The following is a 20,354-nucleotide window of genomic DNA, read 5'->3' on the forward strand; positions in this document are numbered from 1 at the left end:
CAGAACTTGTACCTAAACAGAATTATTTGCTGAGACAAAGAAAGGCCTAGGTTAAAAACTGGTTCAGATAAAATTACCAGGAAAATTATTTTAAACAAAGGTACCATTTGTTATGTAAACTGTAAGCCAAAGTCTTCCCTATCCTGAAATTTTCTAATGGTTTAGATCCACCGAGGGAGATGCTCTTACAAATGGAGGTTTTCTGTATAGATGTAGATTTCTTTCTTTAAGAGTTTGGGGCCTGGCACTTATTTTCAGCAAAGAGTTTCAAAATAGCCAGCTAAATGTTAGGAAGTTGCATTTTGTCAACTGACTTGGTTTGATAGATTGTTTCTTTCTTTTCTTTTCTTTTCTTTTTTTTTTGACACAGAGTTTCCCTCTTTTGCCCAGGCTGGAGTGCAGTAGTGTTGTCTCAGCAACTTCTATCTCCCTGGTTCAAGTGATTCTCATGCCTCAGCCTCCCGAGTAGCTCGGATTACAGGTGCCTGCTACCATGCCTGGCTAATTTTTGTATTTTTAGTAGAGATAGGGTTTTGCCATGTTTTCCAGACTGGTCTCGAACTCCCAACCTCAAGTGATCTGCCTGTCTTGGGCTCCCAAAGTACTGGGATTACAGGAGTAAGCCAGATAGATTGTTTCTTAATGAGATTACCGACTTCAGGGTGAAGCCACTTAATGAGTAGGGCAGTGAAAGCAGTTGCAGTTTTCAGGGCCTAATATTTAAATATGTGAAAAGCAGGCACAGCTGAAAGGCAGAACGTTTAGATCTTCAAAAATCGAGGATCCTACTTTTACATTGAATCCCAGATGCCCAAGAAGAGGGAAATACCACTGAACCAGTGTGAACTCTTTCCACAGTTTTCCTCAATACAAGGACATTTCATAGATGCTGGTGGGCTGCATCAGTCCACTCTGCAATCAGCCCATCGCCCACAGGAGTTTTCAGGTGTTCAAAGCACACCTTTTTAATCTAAACAGGCAAGGAAAAAAGTTGTCTCCTGCAGTAATGACCATTCACTGCAACAGCTGTCAGCCACTTCCAAAACTGCAGCTTTTGCCAGTGACTTGCCAGCCATCGCACATGCAAATGTCAAGTTCTCCCCAACAATACAAAGTAATACCTTATACTCCAAAAGCCAGAGAGATACAGAAACTCCATGCAAAATAGAGCAGAGCTTTAGACCTGAGAGAAGCCTATTCATGACTCTTAGATTCTGTGAGAAAAACCGAAGACTCCAAAAAAGGGTGGGCATGGCCCCTTTTTCCATAACCTCAAGGGGTCCTAGGAGTGCCAGAATTCTCCTTTGTGTTACCAAAGATGGCAAAAGGGAGAAGGAGCAGAAGTGGAAGGAAATGGAAGAATAAGTATTAGAGGGCTCAGTTTGAGAGATTTTCAGCTTTTTTTTTTTTTTTTTTTTTTTTTTTGAGACAGAGTCTCAAGACAGGAGTGCAATGGTGCAGTCTCGGCTCAGTGCAACCTCTGCCTTCCAGGTTCAAGCGATTCTCCTGCCTCAGCCTCCCAAATAGCTGGGACTACAGGCACATGCCACCATGCCCAGCTAATTTTTTGCTTTTTTTTTTTTTTTTTTTAGTAGAGATGGGGTTTCACTGTGTTAGCCAGGATGGTCTCGATCTCCTGACCTCATGATCTACCTGCCTCAGCCTCCCAAAGTGCTGGGATTACAGGTGTGAGCCACCACACCTGGCCAGATTTTCAGCTTTCTAAAAGGCCAATGAAGTTTTGTATTCTTCTCAACCAAAATCATGCCAATAAGTTTGGAAGCAAACATTGGGCTCAAACATTTTTTTAAAGGGGTTTCAGTCAACTGAAAAATATTATCAGAAATAAGATCGAAAAGAGAAAAAGCAGAAAGGATGTTTTTATTTTTCAAAAAAAAGTTATAGCCTGAATATTGGCCTTTAATTAAGCTGACTCTGACCACAGAGCTCTTTAAAAAAAAAAAATTTTCATAGTTCTTATGATCAGAGTTCAGCCAGAACAAACAGAAAAGAGATCTCCTATTTAATTTGTTTGGTTCTAAACCCAGCTCTTTCCCAATTGTGCAGAAAATTGAATTACTTTAGGCATTTCAAAGGACCCCCATATTGGCCATTGCAATTTGGGGTCATCTCAAGTCATGTGGGCCAATGTGTGCAAATACTTATAAAATGAAAAGCAAGCATTGCACATAAAACCAGCTGGTGTTTCCGAGGGAGGCTGCCTCCTTAGGGAGTCCTCAGACCCAGATGATTTGTTGCCCATAATTTAGAGACCTGAATCATTCATGACTCTGGGCAGTGTTTTGGGCCTGAATTTGCTGCTTGTGAGTACATCACTTCAGTGTGTCACCACTGAGTCAGGTCTCCTCTCTTACGTGTCTCAGAAATTCTGAGTCCCCTGAGAGTCACAGAGGGCTCACAAATGCAAGATGACCATCCTTTATGCGCACTCACTGGCAGAGTGAGAGCATACAGGTGTTCTGGCAGAGGAAACCCTGTAAGGCCACTGAATGTTAGGACAAAGTCCTGGCACCTTGCCAAGTGTTTGATTATTTAGAGTGCCCTAATGGGTCAGAGGGAGCGAGTGCCTTTAATCTTCAGAGGGAAGTATTCACTCTCATAAATTAGGAAAAGGGACTCCAAGAGAGGTTGGTCCGGGGTGAAACAATCACAGTTTCCACAATGAAAGGTCATAATGCAACAAGATTTTGGCCGAAATTCAAAGCACATTGGCGACTTAAGACCCATGTGTTCGCAGATAAAAATCCTGATCCCCTGACTCAGGAAAGTCAGAGACAGAGACCCTTGTTCCGAGACAGTCAGAAGAGAAACAGGCCAAATAAAATCTAGATCAACCTCAACCAAAGAAAGAGAGGTCCAGACCCGGGAGAACTCACCTGTAACACTGATGTGACTTCTGAAGACACAACACAGTGGGTTCATGTTGGTGCCAAGTGCCGCTTTCAGAGAGAAACGCTCGGCAGTGGTGGGGTGGGGGGAGGAAATCTGAATTCTGCTGACTATACCAGGTATGTCGACCCAGAGTAAAAAAATGAATCTAAATTAATATAAGTATAGAGTTTCTTTGGGCCAAGTTTGAGGACTACAACCCAGGAGTGTATATTCAGGGCAACTTAAATTGATACTCCCAGGTTGCAGTCCTCAAATTTGGCTCAAATAAACTCTCTACTGACATTAATTTTGCCTTCATTTTTCTTTGGGTTGACATAAGGGTAATATTCACTCAGTCAACAGTTCATTTCTGTCACAGGTGCTTTTAATTACCTATGCTATATGGGTCATGTAAGGAAAGATCCTCAAGGAGTTAAAATCTTTCATAATCAAACTTCTGGGAGATTGGATGCAAAATGCATTCTTTTGATAGTCTAGTCTCCTTTTTGGTGGTCCAAGAGCTGACTGGCTTTTCCTCTTAGCAGGGTGGTGGTTGCAGGATACAGACCCTGCATTGTGGGCATCCACATTACTGGACTTTTCAGCCCTTTCAAGTCACCCTGTGGCACTCTTGGTCTCCCATGGAAGACATGTTTAAAGATCTTTCTCTAGCGTAACTGCAGGCAGGGCCGGGCCCTGCCCAGTACTCAGTATATTTAGTTGTAGGATGCCACACTGTGGTTAATACCATGTATTGTTTTTGTGGCTCCTAGACAGCAGAGGCATTATAACCTACTTTTGCAAATGATAAAATGGAGCCTCACCAGCTAAGTAAGATAGACTTATAAACTAGCAAAACCAGGTGTTTATTTCTGCTGTGGTTTGAATGTGTCCTCAAAGTTGATGTATTGGAGAGCTGGGCAAAGTGGCTCATGCCTGTAATCCCAGCACTTTGAGAGGCCAGGATTGCTTGAGCCCAGGAGTTAGAGACCAGCCTGGCCAACATAGTGAGACCCCGTCTCTATTAAAAAACATAAAAATTAGCTGGCTGTGGTAATGTGCACCTGCAGTCGCAGCTACTCTGGAGGCTGAGGTAGAAGGATCACTTGAGCCTGGGAGGTTGAGGTTGCAATGAACTGTGATCAGGCCACTGCACTCCAGAGTGGGCAACAGAGAGAAACTCTTGTCTCAAAAAGTTCATTTATTGAAAGTTAATACCCAGTGCAACAGTGTTGACAGATGGGACTTTGAAGATGTGACTATGTCAGGAGGGCTCAGCCCTACTGGATAGGCAGTGTCATCTCAGGAGTGGGTTAGTTATTGCTGGAGTGGGTTTCTGATAAAAACATGAATTTGCCCTCCACTACCACATCCATATTCTCTCTTGCTATTCCGCCTTCTGCTATGGGATGATGAAGCAAAGAAATCCCCTGCCAGTTGCTAGCTCCTTGACTTTTCTAGTCTCCAGAACTGTAAGAAATAAATCTCCATTCCTTGTATATTGCCCCGTCTCAAGTATTCTGTTATAGCAACATAAAATATACTAAGATTCCCAGAGCACTGGGATTTTATAGTTTCAGAGATTTAAAACTGACTGGACTGTTGATATGTTTCCTTTGGCTAGTTCAGGGACTTGTTTGCTTTTAAACTACATGTTATTCATTCCAGAGTAATACTTCATGTAATTTAAGCTGTTTAATCAAATAGTACCAAAGGCTTTTTTTTTCTTGACCTAAGTGAACTCACAATAAAAGATAATTTAAAAAATAATGGTTTGAGACCCTAGTCACCCTATATATTCTTGGCACCCCTCTCCCCTATCAAGCCTTCCATGAGGAAACTCACTGCAACCGCTGCCTCCCAGGTTCAAGTGATTCTCCTGCCTCAGCCTCCTGAGTAGCTGGATTACAGGCATGCACCACCACGACCGGCTAATTTTGTATTTTTAGTAGCAACGGGGTTTCTCTATGATGGTCAGGCTGGTCTCAAACTCCTGACCTCAGGTGATCTGCCCACCTTGGCCTCCCAAAGTGCTGGGATTACAGGCGTGAGCCACCAAGCCTGGCCAATTCTTAGTTATTTCATCTGGGACGTAACTGCTTATTTTAAAATCATGTTTTACCTCCCTCCCTCCCTCCCTTCCTCCCTTCCTTCTGGTTTTTTAGAAACAAGGTCTTGCTGTGTTGCCCAGGCTGGTCTTGGACTTTAGGATTCCTCCCACCCGGGCCTCCCAAAGTGCTGGGATTACAGCTGTGAGCCACCGTTCCCAGCCTTATATTGCTTTTCTTGACTCCATAATGGACATTACCTATTTAAGAGGAAATTTTTTTTCCCTCCACACTTCTAAGGTCTGGGACTCCTATAACAAAAGATTAATAATAAAAAAAATAAGCATTGCCAGGCACCATGGCTCATGCGTGTAATCCCAGCACTTTGGGAGGCCAAGGCAGGCAGATCGCCAGAGGTTGGGAGTTCGAGACCAGCCTGACCAACATGGAAAAACCCCATCTTTACTAAAAATACAAAATTAACCGGGCTCGATGGCACATGCCTGTAATCCCAGCTACTCGGAAGGCTGAGGCAGGAGAATCAGTTGAACCCGGAAGGCGGAGATTGCGGTGAGCCAACATCGTGCCATTGCACTCCAGCCTGGGCAACAAGAGTGAAACTCCATCTCAAAAAACAAAAACGGGCTGGGCGAGGTGGCTCACGCTTATAATCCCAGCACTTTGGGAGGCCAAGGTGGGTGGATCATGAGGTCAGGAGTTCAAGACCAGTCTGGCCAACACAGTGAAACCCTGTCTCTACTAAAAATACGAAAATTAACTGAGTATGGTGGCAGGAGACTGTGATCCCAGCTACTTGGGAGGCTGAGGCAGGAAAATTGCTTGAACCTGGGAGGTGGAGGTTGCAGTGAGCTGAGATCTCGCCAGTTCACTCTAGCCTGGGCGACAGAGCCAGACTCTGTCTCAAAAACAAACAAAACAAAATAAAAACAAAAAACAAGCAGCAGTTTATTACCATGTATATGTTCTGTATACGTGGGAGATACCCAGTGGAATGAAAAATCTCAAAGGAGTGGTTTTGGATTTAGTTAAATCAAAGAAAGAAAGGTATGGGGGAACTGAGCTATGGGATGGTGACCAAGAAAAGTATGATAAATAAAGGTAAGGTTTGTTATGCAGGTTTACATCTGTGCTTTGTCCATTGTTGGCGTTCTCTTGTGATTGAGAGACATTTTTCTCTTCCTTGTATAGAGAGAATCTCACTCTGAAATGGAGATTTCCTTTATAGATGTATATTTGTCTTACAAAAGGGTAACTTCTGCTCTCTTTTCAGAGCTTCCCCTGTGTCTGCTGTTTCTCAAAATGATCCTTAGCCAAAGAGGTGTACTTTGAGGTAGCATATTCTGGTCTCCTGCAGCTATTCACCTGAGGACAGAGTAGGTAAGATTTTAGTTGTTTTCCTACCCTTGTCTCCATCCTTCCTGTGTAGCCATATTATAATAATTTTTGTTAAATTAGTAGTTAAAATTAACATAAGTGTAACTATGCAATATCATTCACTTTTGCAGCAAATAGTGGCCTATGATTTATTTTGCATTTTAAAGTAGTTAATAAGAGCCTGAGTATTTTTCATTTGCTTAATTTTCCTTTTTTTTTTTTTTTTTTTTTTTTTTTTTTTTTTTTTTTGGTGAGCGTCTCACTCCGTTGCCCAGGCTGGAATGCAGTGGTGCAACCTCAGCTCACTGCAACCTCATCTTGCAGTTCAACCTATTTTCCTACCATAGCCTCCCGAGTAGCTGGGACTACAGGCGTGTGCCACCATGCCCAGCTAAAATTTTGTATTTTTGGTAGAGATGGGGTTTCGCTATGTTGGCCAGGCTGGTCTCAAGCTCCTGACCTCAAGTGATCTGCTCGCCTCAGCCTCCCAAAGCGCTGGGATTACAGGCATAAGCCACCACACCTGGCCTCATTTGCTAATGTTCAATGTCTTGCTTCCAGTTTTTTTCCCAAAGGCTTTAAAAGCTGAGAGTTACTTTTTCTTTTTTTCTTTCTTTTTTTTTTTTTTTTTTTTTTTGAGATACATTCTCACTCTATTGCCAGACTGGAGTGCAGTGGCACAATCTCAAATCACTGCAACCTCTGCCTCCTGCCTTCCCTAGCCTCAGCCTCCTGAGTAGCTCGAACTATAGGACCATGCCACCATGCCTGGCTAATTTTTTTTTTTTTTTTAATTTTACGATAGATGGGGTTTTACCATGTTGGCCAGGATGGTCTTGATCTCCTGACCTTGTGATCTGTTCACCTCGGCTTCCCAAAGTGCTGGGATTACAGGTGTGAGCCACTGCTCCTGCCAAGAGTTACTTCTTCCACATTGCTACATACGTATCAGATACTCTATCAGTTTGTTTTTTTAAACAGTTACCTTGTATTTGGTTATTTATTTTTTATTCTCTTAGAGACAGGGTCTTACTATGTTGCCTAGGCTGGAGTACAGTGGCATGATCATAGCTCACTATAAACTTTAATTCCTGGGTTCAAGCAGTTCTCCTACTTTAGCTTCCCAAGTAGGTGTGCACCACCACACCTAGCTAATTTTTCATAAAACCGGGGTCTTGCTATGTTGCCTAAGCAGGTCCCAAACTCCTAGCCTCAAGTGATCCTCCTGCCTTAGCCTTCCAAAGTCTGGAATTACAGGTGTGAACCACCATGCCCAGCCTCTGTTAGTTCACTTTTTTAAAGCCAGTTAAATTTAGCAGTTGGGGGGGGTTGCATACCACCTTTAGTGAAACTAATGTTAGTAAGTTAACATCTGATAACCCACTATTATCAGACAAGCCTATCAGTTTTTTTTTAAAGGCTGAGTTTCGCTCTTGTTGCCCAGGCTGGAGTGCAATGACACAATCTTGGCTCACTGCAACCTGGACACCTTCTGGGATCAAGCAATTCTCCTGCCTCAGCCTCCCAAGTAGTTGGGATTACCACGTCTCCGGCTAATTTTTTGTATTTAGTAGAGATAGGGTTTTACCATGTTGGTCAGGCTGATCTCAAACCCGAAATGCTGGGATTATAGACATGAGCCACCACACCTGGCCAAATATTATTTTAAACTTTAGAAATATCTTAACATGCTACATAAACTAATAAATTGTTTAGCCTTGGGGAAAAAAAACATCAGCACCCCACCACCACCACTTAAACTGGTGGGGACAGTTGTAAAATGGACTGTTTAGGAAATGCCATTGCCAATAATAATAGAGTTCAGAATGTGCAGTTCCATCACATTCCTTTTCCATCTAGGCAAAATAGTTACATATTTTTCAGAAATTTGGAAATTAGCCATATGTTGTTTGTTCAACTCCTGTGGCAAAAATAATGATTTGTTGGATTATTGGATATGTTCATAGACTTTACCACCTCCCTTCCAAACTCTCAGGCCTCTGTGCATAAGGCATGGTATTTTATTTTTTATTTTGTAGAGATTGGGTCTTGCTATGTTGCCCAGGCTGATGGCAAACTCCTGGCCTCAAGCGATTCTCCTGCCTCGGCTTCCCAAAGTGTTGGGATTAAAGGTGTGAGTGGCCAAGGCATAGTATTAACATCTCTAAGGGATGGCTGCAGATGGACTATATATCATCTTACCATTATTCTTGCTTATGACATACCACAGCTTTCCATCAGAAAATATTTTAAGTATTTACTTTGGAAAAGCACCGTATCATACCTAAAAAAGCTAATTCTGCTGCTACCCAGTTGTTTACTGGGTAGTAATCTTCATGGAGTAGGTTTTCCTGTTCCATGGATCAGTTTTAGTGAGGGGAGTCCTTTGACAGTGTCCACAGATGAAGGCAAAGGGAAATCTTCTTGCTGTAGCAACCTGTGGCATTTCTCATCCATACTCTGGCAAAGTCCTTTTCTCTGACACCTTGGAGGTGAACAGAAGGGAAAGCATTTCATTTTTGTTTGTTCTCCCTAATCCCTCCCTCCTCCAATATTTACTCTTTTCAAAGGGTCTCTAAAATCAGTTCATAAGGAGTGGGTAAGGATGAAGAAAAACTTAAATCATTAAGTGTTCCTATACATTGCAACCATTCTGAAGTATTAAAATGAATATCTCCCTGGAGGTTTAGAGGGTTAAGGCACAGATCTGAGCTACAAATATTTGTCTTACTTTTGTGGAGGAGGTGCAAATCCCTCTAGGAGCTGGAGAGTTGCTCTTTTGAGTGCGTGATCACCTGGCCTGCAGAATTTCCTTCCAATCTCGCTGCCTGTCCCAAATACAGACTTGGATGCATTCTGGATCTCCCTCAGGTTCAGTACCTGGATGGAAATAAGAAAAGCCTAGCCAGTCTCTGGTGGCAGGTGCCACGTAGCACAGGGAGGAGAAGCATTCTGCTCTTCCCAGATGATTCCTGTGTGTGTAGGGGAGGTGAAAATGGCTTCCCTTCACCCTTCTAAATTCTTTGGCTAGGCTACAAATTAAATGAACTTAAGACAGATTAACAGGCCAAAAAATCTTAATTACTTGTCTGTGCATGGGAGTCTCACAAAAATATGAGACTCAAAGAAGCACCAGAAGAACCCTATTTAGCATTCTCAGCTGCAGAAAGGAACAGGGGATTGGGGCTTCTGGAGGAGGGGTGGAGATAAATTATGGGAGGATGGGGGAGGAAACATATGGTGAATAAAGTTTGCCTTTTTATATAGATAAAAGTCTTTCAAGTAATAAAGTTTGTCTAGGAGCAGCTCTTTTCCTGATACAAACTTCTTTATTACTAATGTACATTACCTTCATATAATAGATGGAAATTTCACTTACAAAATGGCAGCTTTTCAGGGATACTCCTTGTCTGCAGTTTCTCAAAGTAATCAGCTTGAAATAATCAATATGCCAATGAGGCATATTTTAGAGTGGCATATTCTGGTGCTCTGCGGTCATTTTGGGGATGATGTGTCCTGACCCCAACATCTGTAAACCTGGCTGTCAGGTGGGCACACAGGTGGGTCTGGAGCTGGTGTTGCAGGTCCATGGGTGAGGGCACCTCTGAGACAGTCCTGTCCATGCAGTGCTGTGCATCCTCCGCTGCGCACCCAACACTGTGTTGGAACAGATTGCACCCCTTCCCCCTGGGAGCCTGTTCAGTGTTGAGAATGTGGGTGTTATACTAGGTCAGTAACCTGAGAAAAATGCAGTGATATGTTGGAACCCGAGTACCCATGGTCTTCTCACCTCACACTCTCCCTGTAGTCTCTTGCGTTCCTTTTTCCTCCAAATAAGATCATTATGCTGAGAGACATTAGCTATTTCAATGAACATAATTTCTGGATCTCTGCAGGATGTGGTATCTCACCAGTTTATTTATATGGGATCCAGAATTCTGAGCATATTTTATTAACTTTTAGATATAATATAGTAAACGGTAGTTTTCAGTTTTCACTAAGAATATCCTTTTTATTCTGACCTGGCTGCTGCCTCTAGTTCATAAAAGTATGCTTCGTTCCCATTAAAACATGGTTGATGGTTTTGTTTTTTGTTTTCCAGTTATGAAAAACCTCCTCCTGGGCTTATCAAGGTTGGTGTGAAGTTTGTACTCTTGGTTATTCCAGTAGACATACTTACAGACTCAGTAACTTACTATGAAAAATGGTTACATGATGTTTAAATCTCCTTTCACCAGAAGCCTATTTCTTTCCTGTGGGTCCTGAGGGGTCATAATTTTTAGTTTTGTCACAAGCCTCTGCCTTTGTGGAAATTCCTCAGCCATGTTGCCCTTCCCTGAAGAACCATTGCAGACCCACGTGGGTTCCTTGGCCATGCCCCACTTCTCTCTTGCTGGTGATAGCATCTCTAAGCTTCACTGCCTCCTTTTCCTGGTCAGCCTCACCCAGCTCTGCCCTCGGTCCATCCTGCGCTGGTTTCTTGAGTATGAGCAGCTCAGAGAGCAGTAAACTCTGAGGAGACCAGACAGCTCAGCCAGTCCAGCTCCCCAGTGCAGGCCTCCCTTCTGCAGCTCCCTGGCCACAGTACCAGGGTGTGTGTGCATGAGGGAGACTTAGAGTGGCAGGCCATGGCCAAGAAAACTTGCTGTCTCATAACTCACAGTGAAGAAAGATTATTGGCGGGGCACAGTGGCACATGCCTGTAATCCCAGCACTCTGGGAGACTGAGGCGGGTGGATCACCTAAAGTAAGGAGTTTGAAACCAGCTTGGCCAACATGGTGAAACACTGTCTCTATTAAAAATACCAAACACACAAACAACAACAAAAAAACTACATTAGCCAGACCTGGTGGTGCACGTCAGGTTCACCTGGCTAAGGCATGAGAATCTCTTGGACCTGGGAGGTGGAGGTTGCAGTGGGCTGCAATCACACCACTGCACTTCAGCCTGGATGACAGAGCAAGACTCTGTCTCAAAAAAAAAAAAAAAAAAAAAACTTAAAAACTATCCTTCTATTGTAAATTTAATATTCACAGAAACTTGAAGAAAATTACAGCATGGGTGTGACTGTGAAACATGACAGGGGCTTTCAGGATATAATAAGCTATTCTAACATAACGTGTCATTTCTATTATTCCAGGAAGCCTGGCTTACTTTAATTCATATATCTTGCTTCATTCTACATTTTGAGGTAGTGAAACCTTTTTTAAAAAAAATCTTAGAATCTAATTTACATTAAAATTTGGAGCTCACCAGTCATTGCTATATAAGGACAGATTTTTCTGCTTCACCAGTAACTTTTCTCTAAGAACAGCTACATTGTTTCTGGTATAGTTCTGGTACATTTGTTTCCTGGTTTTTTTTTCAATCCAGTGTAACTTGTCTTTCTTTCTGGTTTTGAGGGGTAATTAAAATGATGTTGGCACTGGCAGCCCAGGAAAAAGCCAGGCGAGGGTAACTCTAAGGGCAGTGGGAGAGAATCCCAGCGCTCTCTTGCCTTGCTGTTTACACCTGTTCCCTTTGTTTAGGAAGATGAGGCTAAGCCCAAAGACTGCATACCAGATGTAGCAGGCAGTGAACACACCAGGGAATTTCTGGCTCACACACCAACTAAAGGACTTTCAGTGCCACTGGGGAAAGAAGTCAGAGTTATGCAGTGTGAGTGTCTGGAGTTTTCCTAATCCATGCAACTTCCAGGCCACAATTTACCAAGAGTGTTTACTTCTTTTATTTAACTTATTCTCACCACAGCGCTCTTATAGCCAAGGCATGTTCTCCATCTTCTAGATGAGGAAACATGTGCGTATGTCAGTAAGTGGTCTCAGGGAAGACGCAGAGCAAAGATTTGACTCAGCGGTTCCTGATTCCAAGTCCAGCAGTCTTTGCTCAGGACCGTCAAAACCTTGGTGTTATTTTTTATTTAGTGTTATTCCTGTAACAGAAAGGACATTCTGTGGTACAAATGCCGTGGGAGTGAGGGATGCATTGGAGGGCAAGTCTCTTTGAGCCTTGCCACTGTTGGGCACCCCCTATTGGTGGTTCTTTATCCATGTAACCGAGAGAAGGTACCATGGGCCACAGAGGATGGGTCTGCACAGGCAGAGCTCTCTGTGCACATGTCCTGCTGCCCTGTAGCAGTTAATACATTCCAGAGGGTACAAAATCACTCTTCCAAAGAGTTGAGCTCTTTTTGCTGGTTGCTTTGATGTTTATCTCCACAACTTAACCTCATAGTTGCATTGTTGCTCCATGATATTTCAGGTTTGGGCATTTTCTGTTGCCTCTGTTCAATGGAAAATAAGGATGTATCTCCGTTGGCCATGTTGTCCAAGCTGGTTTCAAATCTCTCCTGCTCTCACCATACATGCGTACCCTTCTATATCTCATTTCCCCAGTAATTATTATATCATAAATTTGGTTAGATAAGTCTTTTTATTTACTATGATTATGTTCAGAGGTGAGCGGTATCTTGCAAAATGTGTCTGTTCAAAATGAGCCACTGTACTTGGTAGATAACATTTTTCTCTATTCTATAAATCTCTGCCTTTTGATTAAAGGGTTTAATCCATTTGCATGTAATGTAATTACTGTTACAGTAATTATAAACCTATGCATACTTTTTTGATTCTACCAATTTTAGTGTTAATTAGAAAAGTGGTTCTCCCACTTTGATATGTCTACAAATAACCAGTAAATCTTTTAAAATTCAGGTTATGTGTCTGTATCAGGCCCAACTCAGAAATACTGAATATCTAGTATTTCCAATATCCAGTATTTATGGGTTGGGTCAATACCCTGCATTTCTAACCATCTTCCTCATATCATTGAATTTGCTGGTCCATGGACCACACTTTGAATCACCTTTTCATAATAAGAGGATTTGAGCAGAAATGGTATCTTCTGGATATCTATATGTCAATCCATGTTCCATGGCATTTCATATCCCTTCAGTTTTACCATAAAGGCAAATACTAGTTTGAAAGAGTGTAGTCTTCTTCCCTAAATTTTAAATGATAAGGGAGATAAGGATAGGGATAGCTCAGAGGCAATCAATAGAAAATCCACAAACTTTTTTTTTTTTCCAGTGGTTTCCTGCATCCAATCCTCAAATAAAAATAAAAAGGGAAAAACTTTCTTGCCCTGTCACTACATATTTTCTGTAGTTGCCAGCATAGAGCAAAGTTGGCTGAATTTACCTAAATCCCTCTTCATGCTTCCTGACCTACTTGCTTAGAGTTACTTAATACTCAAACACAGGGTCTCATTCTCCATTCCCATACAATTGCCTGATTTACAGCACATCCAGATGGTTCTGAGAGGATGAGAACAGGTGACAAAAGTAACAGGGATCTCATCCATTCTTGCTTTGCTCACCACTTCTTTTTCTCAGATGTCAATGCCTGATGCCAAGTCCACTCATTGAAATTCCATGACGCCTGGAATTTGTTGCCCTGGAGCATGTATATACATTCTCTTGTTATTCTCCTCCCAGTTCCTCATCAGGACCTTCTGTTGTTTCTAACAGTTAACCTCCTTAAACAGGACAGTTTCCCTCTTCTGCAAGTAAAGTTGCACTAGGGTTCTGATGGCGTTAATATTTTAGGAGAACTTGTGATTTTGTTTACTTATAAGTGAGGGATGTGAACAGAGGTTGACTCAACCTGAAAAAGAAGCTATTTGTTCTAGTGACTACATTTATAAATGAGATTCAGAGCCACTTGATTAATAGAAGATATTTACTTTGAAAAATATAGTGAGACACACTAAAAAAAAATTTACCTTTTGCAGTACTTTTCATTGGATTGCTTCATAATTTCTTGGTGAGGGAAAATTCATTTCTAAAGCAATAAGATTAAAGGATGCTTAGGTAAGCAATTAGTTTACCTGTCTTTTCTGGGACCTTACACAGTTCATCCATGATTGCATTTTCTTTTAGAATTGGAATTTAATGAATAAAAACTTTAATATAATCTACTGATTCTTTATCTCACTTAGGTGAAACACTCTTATCTTACAGAAATAGTTTCCCTTTTATTTGCTTTTAGGATGGCATTGCAAATGGTATGGTCACTGAACGGCGACAATAAGGCAACCAAAAGTTAGAACAGTTCAGAGTAGTAAGTAAAATCATACAATGTCATTTTACCTTAATCAGAGATGGTAAATATTGATTAATCAGATAGTCACCAGTAAACTGAATGTTCACATAAAGTACATTCCCAGAAGCCTTTTGGCCAAAGCATCTGCTGTTAACTATACATCTGTTAAATTGCATTTGTGAGACAAATTTAGCTCTTTAAGAAAAAACTAACATTTATAAAACTGTTCTTTGTTTATACATTGGGACAGTGATTCCTTTTCTGAAGAAGACATTGTTTCCTATTCAACTCCCTTTTAAAAATTTATTATAGGGCCGGGCGCGGTGGCTCAAGCCTGTAATCCCAGCACTTTGGGAGGCCGAGGCGGGTGGATCACGAGGTCAAGAGACCGAGACCATCCTGGTCAACATGGTGAAACCCCGTCTCTACTAAAAATACAAAAAAAAAATTAGCTGGGCATGATGGCGCGTGCCTGTAATCCCAGCTACTCAGGAGGCTGAGGCAGGAGAATTGCCTGAACCCAGGAGGCGGAGGTTGCAGTGAGCCGAGATCGCTCCATTGCACTCCAGCCTGGATAACAAGAGCGAAACTCCGTCTAAAAAAAAAAAAAAAAAAAAATTTATTATATAAAAATTCATGTCTCATAACTAAAATCAGAGTTTTGGTTTCCCAGCCTTTAAAGTGTAGATGTCTTTCTATTATAAGCTAGAATTGTGTATATTTCCTCTTAAATGACAGTTAGACAGATCTATCATTAGCACGATCTATCTATCATTCCCCACTTTAACACAGTCACCTCTCAGAGGTGTTAATTCACTGTTTAGTAACTACTACTGCCAAGTGAAATATGCTGCCTTGTGGATCTACTGGGGTGATTAGCATACAGTTGTCCCTTTGTATCCATGGGGAATTGGATCCCAGAATCCACTGGGCTACCAAAATCTGCAGATGCTCAAAGTCCCTTATATAAAATGGTATAGGTCAGGTGCAATGGCTCATGCCTGTAATCGCAGCAGTTTAGGAGGCCTATGCAGGTGGATCACCTGAGGTCAGGAGTTCAAGACCAGCCTGGCCAATATGGTGAAACCCCAGCTATACTAAAAATACAAAAATTAGGCTGGGCACTGTGGCTTATGCCTGTAATCTCAACACTTTGGGAGTCTGAGGTCCGCAGATCACCTGAGGTCAGGAGTTTGAGACCAGCCTAGCCAACATGATGAAACCCTGTCTCTACTAAAAATACCGAAATTAGCCAGGCATGGTGGTGGGCACCTATAATCCCAGCTATTTAGATGGCTAAGGCAGGAGAATCACTTGAATCCAGGAGGTGGAGATTACAGTGAGCTGAGATCATGCCACTGCACTGCAGCCTAAGCAACAGAGTGTGACTCCATCTTTAAAAAAAAAAAAAAAAAAAAAAAAATACAAAAATTAGCCAGATGTGGTAGCACATGCCTGTAATCTCAGCTACTTGGGAGGCTGGGATATGAGAATTGCTTGAACCTGGGAGGCGGAGGTTCAGTGAGCCGAGATCAGGCCACTGCCCTCCAGCCTGGGTGACAGAGTGAGACTTTGTCAAATAAATAAATAAAATAAAATATAAAATAAAATAGCACAAAAGTGGTGCACACAATCCTATATACTTTAATCATCTCTAGATTACCTATAATACTGAATAAAAAGTAAATTGTTATACTGTATTGTTTTGGGAATAATGACAAGAAAAAAGAGTCTGAACATGTACAGTATAGACACAACCTGTCTTTTTTTTCAAATATTTTCAATCCTTGGTTGAATCTGTGGACATGTAACTCTCAGGATACAGAGGGTAGCTGTATATGGAAGAATGTCAGCAGACTTTGTTTTAACATTTTAAGGCATTTAAAGTTTTTTGTTTTTGTCTTAATCTGAAAAGTAATTATTCTACATCAAGCACTTTTAGGTGAAATGTCAGTTTTTACAAATAGTATAAAACATAGCTTGTTAAGTCTCAAAAATTTAACATACTTCTTCTTGACTCAGAAATTCAACTTCTACATTGAGATACCATCTCACGCCAGTTAGAATGGCGATCATTAAAAAATCTGGAGACAACAGATGCTGGAGAGGATGTGGAGAAATAGGAACACTTTTACACTGTTGGTGGGAGTGTAAATTAGTTCCACCATTGTGGAAGACAGTGTGGCAATTCCTCAAGGACCTAGAAATAGAAATTCCATTTGACCCAGCAATCCCATTACTGGGTATATATCCAAAGGATTATAAATTGTTCTACTATAAGGACACATGCACACGAATGTTCATTGCAGCACTGTTTACAATAGCAAAGACTTGGAACCAACCCAAATGCCCATTGATGATAGACTGGACAGGGAAAATGTGGCATATATACACCATAGAATACTATGCAGCCATAAAAAACAACGAGTTCATGTCCTTTATAGGGACATGGATGAACCTGGAAGCTATCATTCTCAGCAAACTGACACAAGAACAGAAAATCAAACACCACATGTTCTCACTCATAGGCGGGTGTTGAACAGTGAGAACACATGGACACAGGGAGGGGAGCATCACACACTGGGGTCTGTTGGGGGGAAATAGGGGAGGGACAGCGGGGGGTGGGGAGTTGGGGAGAGATAGTATGGAGAGAAATGCCAGATATAGGTGATGGGAAGGAAGGCAGCAAATCACACTGCCATGTGTGTACCTATGCAACAATCTTGCATGTTCTTCACATGTACCCCAAAACCTAAAATGCAATTTAAAAAAAAAAAATTCAACTTCTAGGAATTTACTCTAAGGATATAACAGAATATCAATTTATACAATTCTATAAGCATAATGTTCATAATTATGAATTTTAAGTCATTTTCAATTATAGAATACAAGAATACAGTTTATCTGCCTTCTTAAGCAAAGTGAAGACCTCATAGTAAGGCTTTTACCCTCAAGCCCAATCTTGCCTCCCTGCTGAGAGTGGGTTTGCAGCTAATAGCTTGATGTGTATATTTGCAGACTTCCTTGGGGTATATAACATGTATTTTTGAGTGCTTATAAATGATGATTGTTCCTATATATCATTTTGCAACTCATTTGTTTTGCTTAATACTACCTTTTGGTCATCTAACCCAATAGAACAAAGAGAATTACCTCAGTATTTCTAAACTTGAGTACTGTTTTGTAGTATGACTGTTCCGGCTTTTGCAGTTATTTCCTCATGAAGAATATTATTTTATGTATTTTCTCATTGGGAAATCCTTTTTATAGCCTTAATGAGTTATCAGTGATATGATCCTTATAAGGATTAAAACATGTTGAGCATACAGCTATATCAAACAGTAAAAAAACAAAAACCAAAAAAAAACTGTTTATGTAATATAGGGATTTAATTGTATTTAACTAATGGTCCATGAAGCCTAACCAAACCTTAACCTTCTCTGTCCCTTAAGGCACATGAAGATCCCATGTATGATATCATATGAGGCAATAAAAGACATGAAAAGGATGTAAGGTGAGGCCATCCAGTTGATAACATCTACTTGAAGTTTTAAATTCTATTAGTTTGGAAAAAACACTCTAGCACTAGGGGAGTGATATCGTAAACATGGTACTTCAATTGTGAAATATTTACTGGACAGGAATCATGGCTGAAAAGACCAGTGCTGGGGAATGAGCAGGGCAGCATCCTCCTTCTTGGGTTAGCTTAAAGCCATGGGTTTGGTCTAGGCCTCTGGCCACTGCAGTTGATGTTGGCAACCCATTTTGTGCTGTCTACTTGTACGGTACAATTTATTCTTTCTTTTTTTCTTTTTTCCCTTCTTTTCTTTTTTTTTTTTTTTGAGGCAGAGTCTCACGCTGGAGAGCAGTGGCAGGATCTCAGCTCACTGCAACCTCCGTCTCCCAGGTTCAAGTGATTCTGCTGCCTCAGCCTACTGAGTAGCAGGGACTACAGGCAAGCACGACCATGCCTGGCTAATTTTGTTTTGTATTTTTTTAGTAGAGGTAGGGTTTCACCATTTTGGCCAGGCTGGTCTCGAACTCCTGACCTTATGATCTGCTCACCTTGGTCTCCCAAGATACTGGGATTACAGGTGTGAGCTACTGCACCCAGCCACAATTGATACTTTCATGTGATTCAGTGTATCTTCTCCAATGTCTTTAGGGATCTGAGCTTTTGTTAAAAATTATACTGAGACAAGATTAGAGAGTGAAAAATTGGGAGAGTTTCTTTTTTCAAACTGGTTGCATTAAATTATAATAATTGAGGATGTAGATTATCTATTAGGAAACTGAGCAGTTGGGGAATGGTTTAGTAAAGTGTGCATCCGTTAGAAATTACAATTGTAAGGACTGTGAGAACCTACAGAAATGACTAGTACAATGAAAAGAATACAAAATGGCTTGTACACTGGTTACAGTCATGTAAAAATAGGCATTCAGGTGGATAAGAATGGAGAAAACAGGTAAAAATAAAAATAAGTACTGTCTTTGTGATGGTGGTTATTCATGACCACCCCCCCATACTGCTTTTGAATGACATATTTAAAACTTTTAAGTTAAAGCTAAAACTCATTGTTCTTTGATCAATCTTGAATGTTTAGGATACAGCAGTTAAAACAGTTACTGGAGGATTCTACCTCGGATGAAGGTGGGAGCAGCTCTAGTTCCTCTGAAGGTAAAGAGAAACACAAGAAAAAGAAGAGGAAAGAAAAGCATAAGAAAAGGAAGAAGGAAAAGAAAAGGAAGAAAAAACGGAAGCACAAATCTTCCAAGTCAAATGAGAGTTCTGACTCAGAGTGACAAGAACATGACTTGTTCAACATTCTCTTCTCAAACGCTGGCCAAGGAACAGAGGAAGATGCAGTCAGAGAAAGGACCAGGATAGAGACACTGAGAGAAGAGGATATGTGAGTCACAGCAGTGAGCTCCCACCCGCCTTCCAGTGAAGATGTGACCCCAGGACAGGGAGTGTCTCCTTCCAGGTGCTAGCTCTAGACAGTGGTTGATTTTAGGCGGGAAGTTTGTACGGTGTTGTCCTCCCTGCTGGTCACATGTGTTTACAATTCCTTTGAAATGTCTTCCACAGGATGGCAGGACTGAGGGAATCTCTGAGGCATGTCTTCCAGACCCTGCCACAGCTTGTGCCCTCCACAGTGTGGACTCAGTTTCTGTGGACGTAAGGCTGAAGTCTTCTCTGTTGTTGAGAATAATAATAGCTCATTATTTATTTTTCAAATGTATTTACTTATAAATAATATGTGCATTTGGTCCAAATTTAAAAGTATATAAGGTTTAATCATGAAAACTCTTCCTTCTTCCTTTCTATCCCAGTTTCCTTCCCCAATGGTTAACAATGGTATCAGTTTCCTAAGAAGTCTTCCAAAAATAAAATGCTATACACATTCACCTATAAATTGTTACATCCCATCTACATTGTTTCAGTTTCCTATGAAGTATTCAAAAAATAAAATACTATACAAGTTCACTTATACATTGTTACATCCCATCCACATTGTATCAGTTTCTTATGAAGTCTTGCAAAAATAAAATGCTGTACACATTCACCTACACATTGTTACATTTTAAACAACAATTAGAAACTTACTGCAGTCTTGGCTATCTTTGTAGGATTGGTTCCAGGACCCCAGCAGTTAGCAAAATCCAACGATGTCCAAGTCCCTTACATAAAATGGCATAGTATTTGCATACTACACATATCTCTTGTATACTTCATCTCTAGATCATTTATAATACTGAATAAGATGTAAATAGTGTTATACTGGCTAGGTGCAGTGGCTTATGCCTGTAATCCCAGCACTTTGGGAGGCTGAGACATGTGGATCACCTGAGGTCAGGAGTTCAAGACCAGCCTGGCCATCATGGTCTTGAACTCATGAAACCCCATCTCTACTAAAA

The 20,354-nt window shown here is 41.1% G+C and overlaps 1 protein-coding gene across 1 annotated transcript in view; it reads left to right on the plus strand.

The window, feature by feature from the left end:
- The window catches only part of KBTBD2 (kelch repeat and BTB domain containing 2), an 86,677-nt gene that overhangs the window by 5,604 nt on the left and 60,719 nt on the right, over positions 1–20,354 (plus strand). Inside the window, exon 2 of the mRNA XM_064380476.1 lies at positions 6,232–6,338. The gene's annotated coding sequence lies outside the window, so the exon portion shown is untranslated. The remainder of the gene's footprint in view (positions 1–6,231; positions 6,339–20,354) is intronic.

The sequence above is a fragment of the Aotus nancymaae genome, unplaced genomic scaffold, assembly GCF_030222135.1.
Source record: "Aotus nancymaae isolate 86718 unplaced genomic scaffold, 86718_ANA_hifiasm-v0.15.2.pri h1tg000025l, whole genome shotgun sequence".
Classification (NCBI taxonomy): Eukaryota; Metazoa; Chordata; class Mammalia; order Primates; family Aotidae; genus Aotus; species Aotus nancymaae.